This window comes from Protopterus annectens, chromosome 16.part0, assembly GCF_019279795.1.
Source record: "Protopterus annectens isolate FY-2018-M chromosome 16.part0, PAN1.0, whole genome shotgun sequence".
Lineage (NCBI taxonomy): Eukaryota > Metazoa > Chordata > Ceratodontiformes > Protopteridae > Protopterus > Protopterus annectens.
In genome coordinates, this window is record NC_056750.1 from 526,288,755 (window position 1) to 526,300,317 (window position 11,563).

General features: G+C 35.7%; 1 protein-coding gene across 1 annotated transcript in view; it reads right to left on the minus strand.

The window, feature by feature from the left end:
• LAMC3 (laminin subunit gamma 3) overlaps positions 1-10,416 on the minus strand; it is a 4,228,426-nt gene extending 4,218,010 nt beyond the window's left edge. The window contains exon 1 of the mRNA XM_044058389.1: positions 10,223-10,416. The gene's annotated coding sequence lies outside the window, so the exon portion shown is untranslated. The remainder of the gene's footprint in view (positions 1-10,222) is intronic.
• Between the last annotated feature and the right edge of the window lie 1,147 nt (positions 10,417-11,563).

Here is an 11,563-nt window from a genome sequence, read left to right on the forward strand (position 1 = left end):
AGCATTTTGGTTCTATTTGGGATGGCACAATTCATGCATGAATGGATGTGCTCATACAGTGCCTTAGTGTAGGATTCAGCAGTTGAACTTTCAGTTCCCATCTGCATGGGTGTTATGAAGTTTGTCACTTCTGACTTGAGTAGCATGAAGTTGGCTTTGGAGAAGTTTTTTATGGTGGTTTCTTTACTGGGGGGTGGGGGTGGGATGTGGATGTTAAGGGTGATTAGCTTATGGTCAGACCCGACTAACGAGGGGGTGACCATAGGTATGGAGCATTGATTTCCCATGTTGGTAATGACCAGGTCTAGGATATTGGAGCCCCTGGTGGGACTATGGATTAGTTGATCCAGGGCATTGGAATTTATGAATTCCAAGAACCGTTGCGCAAAGGTGTTGGGACATGAGTAGTTTTCCCAGTTAATGGCAGGGTAGTTAAAATCACCCAGTATTAGGGTGTTTGGTTCTATCTTAATATTTTCCAGTATGTTTAGAAAGGTGTAGTGAGAATCTTGGGGTATGGTGGGGGATCTGTAGCAAGCTACAATTTGTATTGCAGTCTTACCTAGTGTTAGTTGCACTTGGAGAATTTCAGACACATTGTGTTGGCCAACTAGCCTGGTGGTGTGAACATCCTTGGTGAATATTGACACTCCTCCACCTTTAGTGTTTCGGTCCTGGTTTGATGGCCGAAAAGTGTGGTAAGAGTTGTAGCCTGGTATTGCAGGGGTGCTCTCTGGTGCCTTGAACCAGGTCTCAGTTACTGCACAGATATCGATGTTCTCCATTTTAGGAGTGCCTCAAGAGAGTGCATTTTGAGGTTTAGACTTCTAGCATTGAGTAGCATTACCTTCAGATTTTGCATGCTTGTACCCGGTACGGTGGTGGTTTTGTCCTTTGAAGTTTGCCTAAAAAAGGTACTATAGGGATGGCAAGAGCCTTAGCCAGTAAACTGAATCCCAGGGACGACAGGTGCAGACCATCTATCTATATATATCTATAGCTATACATATATATATATATATATATATATATATATACACACATATATATATGTATATATATACACATATATATATGTATATATATATACATATCTATATATATGTATATACATATATATCTATATATATATATATATATATATATATACGTATATACATACATATCTATATATATATATGTATATCTATATATATCTATATATCTATATATATATATATATATATATTTCTCTCTCTATATATATATATATAGATATATATATATATATATATATATATATATATATATATATATGTCTATATCTATATCTATATCTATACATACATATATATATACATATATATATATATATATATATACATATATATCTATATCTATATCTATATATATATAGATACACACACACATACACTCACGTTACACGTGTATATATCTACATATAGATATCTTCATACATACATATAATACAAACAAATAGGACACCCACTAGATAACCACGTTGTAGGATACATCCAAAGAAAATGCAGCCAACACGGTCGTCTCAGTCAGTACTACAAGATGGAACTTTAATAAAATAACTATTTATTAAAAACTGTGAGTTCAAATGATAAGCGCTTTGAATCGTAAAGACCCCTTTTCAGATCTAGTTAAAATTGGTCCTAATTGAGAATTCATAGGGAACAATTGCCAATCGAATTCTCATTTTGCCTGATGTTCTTACTTGCTTTATGTGATGTAGGGCCCCATTTTCCATCTTGTTTACACACATATGGATTCTCTTTCACAAGCTCGAAGTTTCAAAACTTCGAACTGCAAATAGTCGAGACCATAATATCCAAGTTTTGAAACTTCAAACATTTTGAATAGAGATCATCGTACAGCTCAGAATGGGAAATTTACCTTTTTCCTCACTGTAGTGCGATCTCGGAGTGGTATATTTATTTACCATGGGGTGCGGGTTGGGGGGACTTGTCCCCTGCAAAAATGTAAAAAAAAAATTTGTTTTTATTTATTTTTTTTATTATAAATTTGAAACTTTCAAAATTTCGATCTTATAGTCTTGACCATTTGCAGTTTGCACACACACATGTAGTGTGTCAGTGTGGGACCTTTCATTCCATTCTTTTAACCTTTAGCTAATAGCATGTCATACTAAGTTTAACCGACTGACTATGTTATTTCCTAAAAATTATTTTTCATTTCTAGTTTACATCTGTTTTTAGAGGAATTAATTTCTATCAATTAGGTGTACATTTATACTGGTAGTTGTACTTTTGATAGAGAGAAAGTTTTTATACAAGCACTATAAATTTATAATCTACCCTGACTGGCAAAATAAAGAAAAAAGTGAAGAAATGAAATACCTGCAAGAAAATTCTGCTGTGCCTCTCCTAATACTTGCTTTAGCAACACAACCGAGTCTTCATAGCAATTAAAGGGCTGTATGGAAAATGAAATCCTCTGTCTGTGTTATACTAAAAACTTACAACAAAAAATGCAAAAAAATGTCCGTGTGGTGACAAATTTCTTTGCCAAGCCTCTGGTGGCATTTTGTGAAAATGAAATAGTTATATAAGGTGCTACCTCTAAAAAGGTGAATCCTGTGAGAGTGATAAAGGGGTTCATTCATTGTTGCACATTGCAAGAAACAACATGTGCATAAACATGGTGACATTGGTTGTGATGATGCAAATTTCCCGACTTGAAAAATAAGAGGCAAAATCAGTAATAAGTAAAACAATAACTATGCTGCAACTGCCTAATAGGAGTAGTAACTTTTGATGCGATTCTGAACATAGGTTCACAGAAGTAAGTGGTGTTGGCCAGCTAAGTTTGGTCACAAATAATGCTGTGGTATGCAGCAGATCGAGAAATTTTTTCATCAAAATATTCCAGATAGGTAGGAACAAATGGGCTTATTACAGTCAAGTTTACAAGTTTGTAAAATGAATCCTTATTTGAGAGTGATTACTCCAGCTCTAAAGCATTAAAGAGACACAGAATAAATGATACTGAGGGAAAGATAATGGGTTTTAAATTTTAGTGGTATTAAAAAAAAACAGAAACGTATAATATAGAACTACCAAGGCAGTTGGAGAATGTTGTCTCAAAGTACAGAGAATCAGAAGTAAACTTGGAATAGATGGATTCTGATACTGAAAATGAATCAACAGTTAGAAAAAGTTATTGGCATACTCTGAACAGCAAGAGAGATAAGTAAAAACAGATAAAGAAAATTTTGATTTGCTAAACAACCTCTCAGGACTTTCTGTACATGTTGGGCTAGTGAAGTATAATTGTACTTCCGAGAATGTTAAGCCAAGTGACACCATAGGCCAAAGTAAGCAATTGCCTTTTTTAGTTCCATTAAAATAGGTTATGTATAAAACTGGGGAAAAACAAAGCAACCAGATGTTTGAACTTCAGAGATACAAGAAAAGTCAGTTACAGACCAAAGGTAACTGTGTGTTTGCAGGGTGGGAAGGAAGTCTTGTAGGAAGAGCTGCAAACTGTTAACAATGCTGTTTGTTTTAAAAGTGAAGTTTACGAAATGTGAAAACTCAAAGTGACTTATTACAGTTACAACTCCAAATGACTGAGACCAAAGACAAGAATTGCACACACAAGACTGCTAACTTACAACAATGAAGTGACACAGATTGTACAATCAAAGAAATTTGAAAGCATAAGCAAACATGAACAAGTGTGACTTACCAGTAAAGAAATCAAAAGACTATGTGAAAATAAATATACAGATAGAATGATGGTACTTAAATGAACTAACCATATCCAGTAGTTCAAAATGTATAAAAAGAATACAAGGTGTGTTAACATGTTGCAGAAAGAAGAGAGAAAACTGCATTGCAAGACAGATGAACAGTGTGATCTTATTCCAAAGCAGGCCACTAAGTACAAAAGTCTGGAGGCTGATAATAAAATCTGAAGCTAATCTTTAGAGAAAGAAATAGAAAATTCAATGGTTCCTATTATTTAAGCGAATGTTCAATGTTTCAAACATTGTTTTGTCGACAGCTTAATGTCGAAAAGGCCAAATCCTGAACAAACGGAACAGCGATTTTTTTCCTAGTGAAAAAAAATCCCTGGGCCATTTTTGGGACTTTGCTGTTTCCTTCACTGTGGTGCGATGTCGGAGTTGGTATATTTAAGTAGGAGGATTGGGGGGTGAAGCCCCCCACTTTAGTTTGTATTTTTTTTTTTTTTTTGCGTACCAGTGATTTTTCTCCCTAGGGGAAAAAAAATCCCTGTTCCATTTTTCAAGATTTGGAGTATTCGAAATGTAACTGTCGATAAAGTGACGTTTGAAACACTGAACGTTCGATTATTTAATAGGGAAGCAATTCAACTATGTCTGTTATCCTTTGTTCTTCATCCTGAGCTGATACATAAAACAGCCCTAAAAATTAAATAAATTCCCTCAGGTATATGAAAGACAAAACTAAGCTTCAGAAACAAAGATGAAACTAATACAGAGAATAACAGATACATTCAGAGTCTAAAAGCCATGCAAACAACTGAACAGAACTGTACTGAATACCAGCTTAGTATTACTGTGCCTAGAGAAATCACTGAACAATCAGGTAAATAAAATGAATGTACAGAATTCCTCAGATGCACCTAATGTCAAATATAATACACTTGTGGAGCCTAAACTGACTCACAACCTGTGCCTGATGTAATTTCTTCTCAGAAAAATGTAGAAGTATCAAAATCTCAATACAAAAAGGGTAAAGGCAGCAAAATGAATTGCTGGTCACCTTAAACTTCTAAAATAAGAAAACTTAGTCAATGGAGCAACTTAAATACAAATAAAAGAATGAAATTTAGACAGTATCAAGCAACTTGACATCATAGAAACTGCATTTCTATTTAAGAAAGTGGCTAACATAGGTAACCATGCAGCTACTGTGGACAGTTTATGGTGTAATAGCAAAATGATAGTCAAGTTTGAACAGGGGAATTAAAATCCACATCTGAACTCTAAAATGGAAAAGAAATAACCAGACAGCATAAAATATGAGCCAAAAATAGGGCTGCCACAAAATGCACAAAGAGGTCAAGAAATAGAAGCTGAGAGCACATTAAAACCTATTGGTACAAAGTAGATAAAACAAAGCATTAATCTTCTATATGAGATACAGGTGGGATATATGCCTGGCCAATGTTGCTCACACCCACTGGCATAATGGAAGGGTTATGTGGTGTATTACCTTAATGCTAGATAATGCAGTGATTTCTATTCACATTTGTTCCTCTGACAGCAAACACCATATTCAACAATGTAAGATGCCTTTAATGCCATAGAAAGCTGGATCCAACATACTCAATCACTGTTAAACCATACAAAAACTAAACTGTTTCTGTTTTTCCCCAACTCACATAGCCTTGGCAAAAGTTACTTCGACATTGCCTCCCTAAACACTGATACTGACATATCATAAATGCTAATTTGCTTGGCATGACCATACATGGCAGCCTGAAATTCAACCTGCATATTCAAAATATAATTAAAAAAACACACCAAAAGTTAGGAATGCTCTACAGAATAAAAAATCTTCCTCACACCTAATATTGAAGTAACCCCTGCTAACACGTACCTACTACAATCACTTCTGAATGGAGCACCCATCTTTATATACCTTGAAACCTCTATAAAAATTTGGACTTGAGCAATGTTACAAGATTGCATGCTTTGCTGCAAAAACCCAAGCAAAGCCACCAGTGTACTGCACTAAAAGAACTAAATTGGTCAGAACTACTTCATCAGCTTGTATACACCCACTTAATCACAACCCAAAAAATGATAAACAGTCCTTCATCCTGCCGAACTCTTTGTACAATTCTTCAAAATTACACCCCACAGCTTTACTTAAGATCAGATGATAAACTAAAAAAAAATAAACAATATGCAGGATACTCCCTATACTATAAGGTAGTTAACAACCTGGAACTCATTCCTTGTAATGATTACCCAAATGTTCCATATGTCTTTCAAAACATTCCTGACTAATTCCTGGCTCTGCTCATGCTCCACACCAGGCTAGTCCCATCCTACAATCCAATTTCCTGTTTCACCCCACCTTCATCTTCTAAGCACAATTTTACCTCTATCTAGGCCCACTTTCTTGTAGCCATTCTCCCCCTTCACTTCCTCCAGCTATAATCATTTTTCTGACCTATTATTTCCTCTCGCCTACCTTGTTACCATCTCCTGTTCATCTACTGTAAATTTTACTCACTTGTTTGGTGATCAAAGTACATATCCTTCAAATATTCAATTGTAATTTGTAAATCTCTATTTTTCTATTAACTTTATAGACATACTTTCTTTTCTCTTGCATACACATTTCTTTATCTACTAAGAAATCTTTTGCTTGCTCTCTCATTGTCTGACACTCTGTCAACTTATTAATAATTGTTTTCCTCATGACGGTTCGTCTCTCTCTCTCTTATCTCTTCTGAATTTGCAAATTTCTCCCACTTCTCTCACCTTTACTTTCAGCTCTCTCTGCACTTCTTGTAATTTAAACAAATTAAGCTTAGTATAGTCACTAAACAATCTTACCATTTCCTGTAATAGGCACCCTTTACAACTCTGTTATTTTATTTTGTACTTGTATAAATGACAATCCATATCAAATGTTAGTACTTGCTATATTTTACTGATTTTGTTTTCATGTAATATGCTGGAGCTTTCCTCCCCGGGCTTCTGCTGTAAATGAGATATACCCCAGTCAGAGTTTCCCAGGAAACAAATGTGAATAAATAAATAGATATATAGATAAAACAATTAACAGTTCTGAATCATACAGTGTCTGTGTAAAAATCATATTGATTGTTGCACAGCATTATGGAACTATGGGAAATGACGATGTGGATGGTTCTCTTGTTGAAAAATAATTAAGCAGCAGGATATCAGGGTGTCTAGCATAGCAGAATTAGGAAGAATAAGTTAGTGAAGAAAGTTTTCATGCTGCGAATAGCTGATGTCTGTCACTTGATCCATGCATATTGTGCTAGCAGTAAATAACAGCAATAATCAAAGCCAAAACCAACATTTTGAACCTACTAGTTAAACAGGTACACAAAAGAAGATTAATGCACTGACCAAACTGGTGATGCAAAATGAGGGAGTAGTGAGAAATAAGACTGTGTGGACCAAGGTAATGACAGTGATATGCTGGATTCCAATTTGGCCATTTTGGCAGAAATTATCCCAACTGGAATAATGCTTGGAATAAATATACTCTTTTGCTGTTATGACTGTGGGGCATCCAAGGTGGGAAAAGAATGACCTATGGAGTATGGAGAGTTGTGGTATTTTGGTCACTATGAATGGATTACACACATGCTCTGAATGGAGGAAGCCATGCAGAAGCAGAAAGACAGCCTGAGATTCTGCAAGGGAACCAGACAGAGAGACAAGGCAACTAGAAACTCTTGAAGTTAGGCAAGAAACTGCTAACCAGTGGGGAGTCTGTTTGACTTTTCATAGTACAGACCATCCAAAACAGACTGAATTGAAATTATAACAATTCTGTAAGTCTGAGTGCAACAACTTTGTACGAAGGGACGTGCTAAGATTAAAATGCTTTTGTAGGTAAAGTCTGAGAGTCTTTCAAGATACAATAATGATGCTTAGAGAATGGGCAAACCGTACATTAACCCCTGATTGGAGAACGAATATTCTTCAGCAGGGTGTTAATACACAGGTAATGTCCACTGAAGAGTGAGTCCACCACTTCATGGTAGCATATTAATCTGCCATGGAGCTTGGAGTATTATGAAGCTAATGGTTGCCATTATTTTATGCTCACTAAGTAGCACTTTTGCAGTTTGGCAAGTGTAAAATTAAAACAAACAGAAAATTAAAAAATAAATACAAATGTGTATGTATGTGAATGCATGCATATATGAAAATGAGAGTGGGACTGATTGAGCCATTAATTTATGGTCGCCAAGCAGTGCTTTTGCTGGTATGCAAGTGTAAAATTAAAAGAAACATTAATATAAAAGAAACGCGTGTGTTTATATTTATGTCTGCTTATTTGAATCTATTCATGCCTGCCAGACCTCTCAACTTGAAATCATCAAAAATCTGGACAAAGGCCTATGAACGGTAGGTACAACTGGCCAAAAAAATCAGGACACTAATTAACATAAAATTTGAATGCATAATTATGTAACCCCACCCGCTCCAATGGAATTAAGGGATAATAGCATTCAAAGCAAATGAAAAACAGACTAAATATTAAATAAAATATCACCAGAACAATAGAGTTTTATATTTGAACTTGTATAAAACTGAAAGCGTATAAAACTAGAATGCAATTTTCTGTTTTAAAAATAAAATTAACTGCTACACTTATTTACACATACTCATTATTACAGTAACAGAGTACACCAGAGAAGCACCATTGCACTACCACAGACTTCCATGCAAAGAATACTGTGTAGCATGGGGAGAGGTATAAAACACATGCATACTAGTATGGGCCATGCCACTGAATTCTTAATAAACACACATCATCATCACTACTTTGCATGCTAAATAAACCATCTGCATAAGAATGTTTCTAAATAGTCAAACAGGGACCTGTATTTATATGGCTGTGGTGCACAATTCTTCCAGTCTGCCATATTCTGCATCAATGTGAATGTGCTGTACTGTACACATTGCACAATGTACCAAGGCCCTTTTTAACAAACAGAATATCCCCTTTGCTAGTTCAATTGTAAACTATAGCAATGTTAACTGAACAATAAGATCATGATAAAAGAAACTGTTATTTTTGACAGTTTTGACTGACTGGAATCTTCAATGACTTACCTAACAAAAGAAAAAACATAGGACAGAGTAAAAATATGAGACAAATGAGGACTAGTCGAGAGGCAAGGTCATCAGGCAGAGACAAAACAAGTTTTATTTGTGCCGGGCCAGCCAGCACTTTCCATTGTTAGTCAGTCCCTAGTGCAAGACTCGATCGTAATGGGGGAGGGGTGACAATTGTTACAACCACAGTCCCATACTCTAAGCACTGTTATGATCGGATCTGGCACTAGAGAACTGCTTCACCAGTTTGCCTTTTCCAGTATCAGCATCTAGTTATGGCTCTCCATTCACTACAAAGTTGTCCTTTTCTGGATATTGAGGCATTGCCAATGGGCTCCATTGTACTACAAACAAGAGCATGCACTACAATTTAAGGGTTTTAGTGTAATATATTTTGTTAACACACATCCAGCTGTGTATTTAATACATCTGTTATATGAAGTAATCATAAGGATTTGAGAAGGCACTGTCAAAATCACCAGTTCTGTATTACAAAATAATGACTAGACATTTTCTGGGCAACTGTCAATGACTTCAAACACTCATTGCTTTGACAGTTCTCTCAGCATGTCAATAAACATTGCAAAAAAATACATAAATTGAAGTGTTATTAAACAATGGGGAAATGACATTTTACTGAAGGAATATGAAAAAAATATGGACAGCTTCATAGCAAGTGAAGCATTTATACTTCAACTATTGTTGTAAAGAGATTCTGTACAGGACAGTGTTGTTCCTAAAAACATTCCACACATCAGTTAGCATGTCATAAAACATTACAGGAAAATATAATAAGTTAGATCCATTAAACGCCCAAAGGAACAAACTGCAATGCACAGAACAAAATCTGAAGCCAAGTGAAGCCTTTTCTGGTCAAACTGTTGTGTTTGTACATTGCAGTGCTCCTCCTAGGAGGATTTACCGGATTTCACATTTGGGTTGCTCCAGGAGAATTTTTCCAGTGAATGAGAGATTTCTAATTGCAGCTAATGAATAATGTATCATTTTATGGCAGAGAAGGGAAGGGCATTTTCACTGCAGTTTTTCCTACCAACTGCTGGGAGGGAAAGGAAAGTCCCTACTAACGGGACGGCGGACTGGGAAGCTGTTGTGTTAGTGCATTTGTGTTTATATATATATGCTGGGAGGGGATGTAAAGCTGACACTGATATAGTAAAGCAGGATGGGACTCGCCTGTCAAAACAAAAACCTTTCAGTTTAAAACCATCACCATTGTCCTCAGTGGGTGTTATTGTCAGTTTGCTGCTGTGCAGTGATATTAGTACCAGTTACCTGCTAGTGCTTGTTGGTTTGGCAGTTATTCTGAAAAGGAAACTTTGAATTACTCTGGAATAATCAGATTCAGACCTGTTTTGTGATTTCTGATACTGTTCTGAGTAGAGTAGGGTTGTTAGAAACTGTCCTTCTCCTGACTTGCTGTCACATCTCACAGATATAAGATGCGATGTCTGCTTTGATTAGCTGCCGTAAACGACCATTTTAAATTTTCAAACTCTCCTCTGAAACTTCAACCGCATTGATGATATTGCAGGATGATGTCAGTGGTATCTAAAAGACAAATAAAACAAAATCGGGATTTAAATGGGCCACTCGGAAATTCGTGGCACCCTATTATTTTGCCCCTCAAAATGGGAAATACCGAGGAATAGGTACAGTTGAGAGGTATGATACTTGCATGCATGACAGTTGAAGAGTGTGAGTGCGGGTATGGGTGTGAGTGAGAGAGAGACTGACTGAGCGATGGCAGTAGCAGTTAAAATTAAGAGGTATGCATACCTCTCAACCTCTTAGCTTATGAAATCTGGATAAAGGCAACAAAGGCTCAAAAATAGGAACATGTTTTAAATACTGTTGTTATAAAATTATAAAATTGCTAAAATAAAAGGATTTGTTTTAGCATGCATTTTCTGAAAGAAATATAGTCTGAAATGCAAAGATATATCATTACTCAGTGATTTCAACCCCCATTGATTTCCCAGCAAAACCCACATTTTATGAGTAACTAACCAAAATATGAAGTAAAAATCTAGACAGTTGAGAGATATGGTATTGTCTGCCATTATTAATGGAATTTAATCATGTGTTTTTAAAGGTACACAGCTTCTGAATTAGTGTGTGTGTGTGTGTGTGTGTGTGTGTGTGTGTGTGTGTGTGTGTGTGTGTGTGTGTGTGTGTGTAGACATTAAATACTTACCAAACTTATATTTTGGATGAAAAATACTTCATCCAGCATTAGTTACATATACTACAACAAATTTGAAATTAAGTGGAAGAACAATTTTACATCAAGTGTATATATAAAAAATATATAGTATTAAAAATATGTAAGTAAAAAAAATAAGTTATATAATCACCATAACATTCCATCTGTGTTGTCCATTTTCATTCTTCCTCGAAGAATGGGTTTATATCCACTCAGCCACCTTCTACAGATTCTAGGATCTGACGCTCAAGCTCCACCTTTACCCATAATGCCCCTGTTGACTGCAACACCTCAGATTGAGTTTGCTGCTATTATATGCAATATCAAAAATATCAGCAAAAATGCAACAATGCTGTGATGTTCCCCCTCTGCACCAGTAATCAAGGAGCCTGAATCCTCACCACCGATACACACACACACACACACATATATATATATATATATATATATATATATATATATATATATGGGTCTACTTCATTTGA